This window comes from Xiphophorus couchianus, chromosome 20 (genome assembly GCF_001444195.1).
Source record: "Xiphophorus couchianus chromosome 20, X_couchianus-1.0, whole genome shotgun sequence".
Lineage (NCBI taxonomy): Eukaryota > Metazoa > Chordata > Actinopteri > Cyprinodontiformes > Poeciliidae > Xiphophorus > Xiphophorus couchianus.
Genome location: NC_040247.1, coordinates 7,216,111 through 7,224,232, shown reverse-complemented (window position 1 = coordinate 7,224,232; position 8,122 = coordinate 7,216,111). Strand labels below are relative to the sequence as shown.

The 8,122-nt window shown below is 35.7% G+C and overlaps 1 long non-coding RNA gene across 2 annotated transcripts; it reads right to left on the bottom strand.

Annotated features, from left to right (window-relative positions):
• Positions 1-965: 965 nt before the first annotated feature.
• On the bottom strand, positions 966-3,500 carry LOC114135057 (uncharacterized). Of its 2 annotated transcripts, XR_003593531.1 has the most exons (3): positions 1,486-3,500; positions 1,136-1,383; positions 966-1,066 (listed from the first exon to the last, which is right to left on the bottom strand). It is a non-coding gene; the product is annotated as an uncharacterized LOC114135057 (long non-coding RNA). The 2 variants fall into 2 exon arrangements; XR_003593530.1 differs by having other exon boundaries at positions 966-1,383.
• Between the last annotated feature and the right edge of the window lie 4,622 nt (positions 3,501-8,122).

Here is an 8,122-nt window from a genome sequence, read left to right as displayed (position 1 = left end):
TGAGCAAAGGTCAAGGAAACATACTGCAATAGACGTGCAGCTTTAACTGCAGCAAAATGTGGTTGTGCAAATTTCTGGCTCAGGAACATAAATGCAGGTCATGCTTTTAAATATAAATTTATACGTTTGAAAAACATGTTCTTCATTATGATGGTCACATAAATCACATATAATCTCATTAAAATACATCAAAGTTTATTGTTCCAATTGTGATTGAATGTGTAACGGTTGAACAAGTTTGAGAACTATTGCAAGGAACTTTTCCTTCTGAAAAAAGAATGACTTTTGAATCAAACTGCGCAGAGGCCTGTTGCTAAGTTTTTACACAGCAATGTGGACGACCGTCTGTTAACACCTAATCTGCATGTATGTGCTACCCTCTCTTTCCTCTCACTACCAGCACAGTGGGGCAGCCTCTCTTTGCCTCAAGCTTCCTCTGTTTTCACAGTAAGAACGGTGTTGGAAAATCGAGCTGCTGTTACAGCAACAGCAGTTAACACATAAATACTATGTGAAATTCTTCTGCTAACGTAACCTTCAGAAATGAAACATCAAAGTGTCTTTTTAATGAAAGATATGCATAAAAAAAGCAAATATATGACTAACTAGACAAAGACTGTTATTGACAGATCCACCAACTTCTGCAAATAGAAGGTAAATAACCAATTACATAGTGCTCCGACTTCAAATATATATATATATATCTGTTCATTTAGCATAAGGTTAATCAACCATCACAGTTTGACTTTGACTTTTCTGGTGTGTTCCTTTGTGTTAGGCTCAGTCTTTGTGCATAATGTAAAATCTCATTAAAATACAATTAAGTTTGAAATTGTATTTCAAACTTAATTGAAATAATTAAGTTTGAAATATATATTTGTTATAATATAACAAAATATTTAAACTTTAGGGAAGTATTGACATGTTCGGACTTAATCTTCTGACCCACATGCAGAATCAACAAGTTCAATTAAGGTATAGGTTTTATTTCTTTCAAACAACAAGCAACAATTTACAGGTTTCCTTGATGTATCAGGGAGTGGCAGTGTCATGCAATCCGTGGCGTCTGGAATGAGAGTTGGGTTATTGGTGGCCTGTAATGAGTTGATCAGATGCAGTATGAAAAAAGGCTTACTTTCGAATGGACTTGGTGAAGCATCGGAGAAAGGTGCCCAGGGGTCCTGTGTGGAGAATGGAGATGGAGCTTCTGGAGGCGAGTGCAAGGTAGGCGATGACCGAGAGCCAGGGGTCTGACTGAGCGGAGAGGAGATGGGGGGGGGGGGGGAATGGTGGAGCAGGCAGGCAAGTAGGTACTTGCTGGGAGTTTCACAGGAGGAGAAAACGGTTGAACCGATTCCTCTAGAGAGATCCAGTGACAAAAACCTAAAGGAAGTGAAAACAAGAACTATGAACTTCAGGTAGGTTCTTAAGAGACTGATCAAAAGCTAAAAATAGCAAACAACAGGAGGTGGCCAGAGTGACTACCAGTAGACGTTAATCATCCAGCACTGAGTGAAGGCTCTGCTGCTCCTTTATCCCCAGCACTCTGATGAGGCTGATGAGCTCCACCTGTGAACGCTGCCCAGGCTCTCCAACAAGATCCTCGCTGGAAGAGATGTGTTACTTGCACTCGCACACACGCACACAGGAACCCTGACAGGTATGATGCAAGACCCTGTGGTTTATATAAGGATAGCACACTGGTAGCCCATTCTCAGTTTCTCAGCATATTTTTCTGTGGAATGTAACTTCAAATTATTTGCAAAATATTCAAAGTTGCCTGTTCACAATTTTTTTTCTAAAATATTTGAAAGAAAATGCCACTTTGGAGCCCAAAATGCCTAGGTACAATGCTATTTGACCTGCTATTTGCTGGCATTTATAAAGCAACTGATCCATGGGGGCCATTATTTTCCTTGGCACTGATTGCCTGTACCCTATGGAGTTGAGATAAGGAACACTCTTATCTAAAACAGTTTCCATTTCTATATATTTGGTGTTTGAACTATTAAAATAAGCAGTTATAAGAGTTTTTAGAGGGGGTCTCAGGTTTTTTGCAATTTTTAGCTATTTGCCATTAACTGGGGCAGTAACCTCTATGAATAGGTCAACTGTAAAACCATGAGAGATTGTCACTAAATTGATCTGACATCAAACCTTAACAGAAACTCCTCTGCAATGTTTATCTCCATATATTGCCATAGTTTGCACTATAATTGTCTCTGCAGTCCCTGAAATGTTTTTTTGTTTATTTTATTATTGTTGGGGGGGGGGGGGGGGTAAGCAAAATAAATATTTTAGTTGTATTTGATATGTATTGATATTGTATTTGATATGACAAATCCCAGTATTGTTGCAGCTTTATGCCTGGCAGTGCAACACCGGGTACTTTATCTCAGGTGAACAAGGACTCTAGATAAATAATAAAGAGATTTTTGCATAAGTTCAAATATATAATGGAAGCAAATCGCAATCAAATACAAAGCAAAAATGTTATACTCATCACAAAACATCATTGCAACAGTTCACCATCCAGCGCTGGCGCTTTCAGCTTGGTCTACCTAAAGGATAAACCAAGAGAAGCTGAAATCAGGATCCAATCCACAGTTTTTATTCTCTGCGCTACATCCCCTCTATGGGATGTCACTCTAAAACCTTAAGCCTCTGTGATGTTCAGCAGTTATGTGTGTATGTAAGCTGCAGCTGTGAGCGTGTGTGCAGGCTAAAAAAACACTTCCTGACTATAAAGTGCAGCTGTGGTTGTACTCAGATCAAAGCTTAGACTCAAGGCAAAAAGTTGAACTTGAGGTGAAAGTTCAACACAAACAGTGATACAAAATCTACAATAACAATGTTTAATCTAAATATTTTATCTCAGACAAAATTAACTAAATAATGTGCAAATTGTATTAGGATTGACAGAATTTTAGTGGTTATAGACTGTTTGACAAAGAAGCTACATAGATTAAGTGACCATCCATAAGCATGAATAAAAAATAAACACAGCAAAGAGTGAAAAATCGACTGTATGACATGACTTCCATGCTCTGTATCACTCCGGATTTAGGGCTCTGGATGATTTTTAAATGGTTGAGGAGTTGTTTATGCAGAAGACGGCATCTGGCTGAATTTTTAACAACATTCCCTGTGGCAGTATGATAAGACACACCAGGGTAGAAGCAGTTACCTTATCAGTGGTCAACAGTTGGTGAATGCAACTAGTGAAATGATTTTTGCCTGACACACACAAAACACAAATAAATCAGGAATCTTGTTCGGAGACGTCAGTATCAGCAAAGCAGCAATTAATGAGATAGTCGTCATGATTTATGGCTTACATTAAGCTTGCAAAAAAGGAAATGTGGACCGGAAAAGAGCTCAAACTCGGACTGGCCTGCAAGTCTTTTAGTCTATTTGCATTAATTGTTAATAATTGCAGTTTTATTGTTTTTCTGAGATATACAAATGTTGCTTTTACATTACTCGTTAAATTAAATAGATCCACAGTGATTTAATGTTTTTACATATCTTTTTCCTAAAATAATGGCCTAAGTTGTTTAAGTCATTTTTTGCCAAAAGGGATTTGGGCAAAAAAATAATAATAATCTCTTTTGGCAAAAAAAAAAAAAAAAGGAGTTAGGCCATTATACTAGAAATTTGACGATATATAAACATAAACTCACACAGACCTATTTTACACAATGTCATTATTTATTTAACAAGAATGAGCCAACATGGGTAATAAAAATCAAAGCTCCTTTCCTCCATTGTTGAAATCACCAGCAGTAATTTTTGATTATGGGCTTGTGTGAGAAAATGCTGAACTACTTTTTCAAATGTTGTAAAATATAGACCTTGTGGGGAGTTTTTTGCCTGTCTCTCATAATGTTTCATTGCAACATTTCAGTCAGGCTGAGGTGAGATGTGTGCTTTGCAGAGGACATTACAGCAGCTTTATTCTCATTTGACTTACAAACTCGATAATCTACAAAATCTCAGGTTTTATTTTCTGGGAAGTAGCTTACTTTAGTTAGTTTAAAAGACACTTTGTTAACATGCTGTCAACCATGCTGCCATGTTCTTTTCAAAGACAAGATGCTTTCTCCTCGGTGCCCTTCCCAAGAAACTGTACTTGTTTAGTGGTTATCTAGTTGTGCTGTTATGAAAATCAACATGTCTAAAGAACATGTAACACTTGGATGTTTTTGCTATTTCTTAACTCTCAAAGAACCTGGCAAACAAATGGAAACATCCAGGAGTTACATTCCAGACTTCATGGGCCTCTGTGGGCTTGTTGAGGTTCAGACTTCAAGTTGAACTTTATAAGACTTCCAGTTCCACAATGACTGCTTGCTTTTTTCACTGCTTTTCTTTCTTGTCATATTTTCATATGGAGCACTCAAAAACCAGAACTGGGAATGTTTGACCTTTTTGCGAAGACTGTGTTTAAGCTTGCACATTTTTCTTCCAATATGAATATGTTTAAAGGTTACTTTTTTGATAAACTTGTTTGCCATTTTATTCATGGTAGCACAGCACAGACAGGTGAAAAAAGTAAAAAAAAAAAGTTTGGTTCCTAAACATGTTGTTGACAGTAGCTCCACTGATGCTCTTCCTCTGTGGCCTTTTCAAAAGACAGTAGATGCATTTCAATTGACCATAAAATTGAGCAAATTACAATTATGAAAGTTCATTCACTTAATGGAAACAAGCAAATAAAATAAAAAAAACTCACTTTTTTCAATAAAAAGTTTTTGCGCTGGAATGAGTTTTTTGTTCTTTTACTGCACCGAAATTAGTGTATTCTGCAAAACTGCAACAGAAAATTTTATTTGCATCACATACTGTAAGTCATGTGATCAACACACCAGCACGTTTGATGGAAGAGACAATGAAGACAACTGGAAGTGGTAAGAGGATGATGGTAGACATGTTTTTGAATGACCTTTCATGTAAACAACCTTATTCATGTGTAATTGTTCACAAAAAATATTTGAGCACTTGAAAACTTGAGACCTCAAAAACAATAGAGCTAAAAGCAAGGTTGAGTTCTTTAGAGTCCCACACACTGGCAAGTCTTTGCTTATTTTATGAAGCCTCGTGCTTTCTAAGGTTGATTTCTTGGATTTTTTTGGAAAAAAATGAGGTTCTTTGATAAAGAAAACATCCTAGCTAGAAGTAAAAGTGACTGAATCAAATGGTCTGAGACGGATGAAGAATCAAATGACTGAATCTCAACCCTGGGCAGTTGAACCCTGAGCAGTAACTGAGATGTTTCAAAGAGCAATTTCATTTATGTTGCTTTAAGGCATTTTACTCTTGGATGGCACTCTGGAAACTTTTTAAGATGATCCAAGATATATATCATTTCAATTTTACCATGACATGCAGTGTCATTTTAAAATCCCTGTGTAGGCAAGAAATTTTTATATCTAGATTGAGTTCAGTGTTAAGAAAGGCAGAAATCCAAAATATTATTTTCTCTTGCATAAATAATGAGGTAAAAGTACGGTTCGTGATATTTGAATCATGTGAAGCTGATCTTTAAATTATGAGCTCTGTGATTATGTTCAGTCAGCTTTGGGTCTTTGAAGTTTTATATTTATTTCTGCAAAATTTATGGCTGACCTATTTGTTACATTTCTGAACTTTAGGCAGATGTGAACATAAAGCTTTTTAGTTTTGACCTATTTATGGTTCTGCAGCACGTTTGTAAAAACTGGCTTCATTGTGAATTCCCCCAGCTTTTCTAAAAGATACAATACTCTTGAATATTTGAAATGAATAACAAATAGGTTTTTTATTTTTTGTGTATTTACGTTTCTAAATATAGAAAAATATATTTATGTTTCTTGCATCTGTTCTGTTTCTGAGTTCAGATTCACTCTTATGTTATATTATTTTGACGTTCTGTAATTCTCTCTTAACGTATCTAATAAGACCACATTTTGTTTCCTCTTTACAGTACTCCTTATCTGCAAGGAAAAGTAACTATTCTTCTCCTTCACCATTGAATTTTTCACAAGGATGAAAAGTTCAAAGAACAATAACCACAAAACACCAATTTCCCAGGTTTCATCATACATTTCATCATTTTAGGAACTAACCTGTTTAATTATTCTGGAACTAGGTGAAGCACTGAGACTCAAATGCAAAATGTGTGAATAAGCCAAAGTTCACACACTGTGACACACTCAGATTATAGCCTAACATCCACCGTTGATCTCTGAAAACAAAAGAGATGAAATAAGACAGGATTGTAGTTCACCCATTTGTGGTAACCCAGAAGAACAAAAGAAACTTCCTGATTATTACTGTGTTTGAAGCAGTCTCTGAGGCGCCTCAAAAAAGTGTTTAAAGGGTATACAATTAAGATATTAAAATAAACAAGGATTCAGTACTCTCTGCAACCATGAGGAAGTTAAGGTAGAGAATATTGAGAATGAAAACATAATCCTGCAGCTGCATTCCGTAACCCACACATCCATCACTGCTTAGATTCAGTGATTTTGCATAAATTAAGTTCCACATTTTTAAATGGAAATCGATCTTTAGGAGCAAACCTGTTATATTTAACAATTAGATGTGACCAAGAGGTATCAATTTTACTCTTAGCTGCATCCAATGGAAAGTCTGTTTAGAAATGGATGTTTTTGTTTGCTTGTTTGAAATTGCATCTCTATATACTAACCACACAAATAGCTATTAGAATGTCCAACTTTTATTTTGTTGCATGTTGCCTTTTATATTTGGATAATACACTATCGGCTTGTGTTGTTATTCAGAATGTTTTTCTCCTCAGTGTAGAAAACTTCATGTTATATGCTTATTTTTGATAACGAAAACCTTCATAAATCTGTTTAACAAACATAAGAGTCTAAACATCCATCCATTCATTTGCATGGTCCTCCAGTCATTTAAAGCAACTGGTCCAGCAAGAAGATCCTAACATTATTTTTCTCAGTGATACTCATAAGCTCTTTAAGGGAGATTTATCTGACCCTGGAGCATTTTAATGACCTTACTGGCTACAGAGAAGCAACAGTTTCAAAATGGCCTCCACGGGGCAGGTGAACAAAGCCTGGTTACCCTACAGAAGAAGCTTGTTTCAGCTACCTGAATGCAGGAGGGTGTTCTTTATTCATAGGCCATACCTCATGTTCTTTGGAGATTATTTGAATTAAATCAAAGTTCTTGGACAAATGTTTGTTCAATATTATTATTTTTATGGTATCCAAGAGTCTGTTGCAGTTATTGGTTGCATTTAATTGATTTATCATTTACTTATTTGTTGACCTTTTTGTTTCTAGACACAGTCTGGGTTCAGAATAACACGACATATTGACGGTTGAAGTGAAGCTTACACAAAGCAGCTTTTAAAGTATTTAGAAAGACTAAGTTTCTAAGTTAAATTCCTGTTTGCGAAATGAGGAACCATCGTTTCTAGGTGTTTTTGTGGGGTTGCAAAAACACCATCTTACATCTGTGCAAAGTACGTAGAAAGTATATATAAGCAAGATCATTTCTTTGTTAGAGAATGCTCTGACCTGACTAACTCATTGCATTTGTTCCTTGCTGACATGCAAGCAAAGACTTCTGTCTTTGTTGTTCTTTTTAACAAACAAATGTTTCTAACAGAAGTAAATCAGGATCTGTACCTTTGGAATACTTCAAACATTCTTTTGACACTATTATAACAAAACTGAATATGAGTACTTACCAATCAGTCACAATTACAATGACTATTCAAATATAAAACATGTACTGCTTTCATATCAATACTGTATATGTATTTTTTGTATGAAACTAAAATAATCACATTTGCTAAAGAGACGATAAACTTTCAGAACATCAATAGCACAGGCAGTCTGTTTTATAAACTAGTATTTTTGACATTAAAAATGTATTGTGACAACATGATAATTTCATATCCACTTGTATATACACCTCATTTTCTGTGCTCCTGCTAACTTAGGCCCTTTGACATTCCTCCTGATACACAGGAATGAGAAAAATGACAAATTTCATGTGCTAATCAAGTGAGATGAGTCACCAACCATGTGAAGAAACTTCTCATGTTTTATCTGAAGTTAAAAAAAAGTTTTTAAGCTGAGCTGTTGTG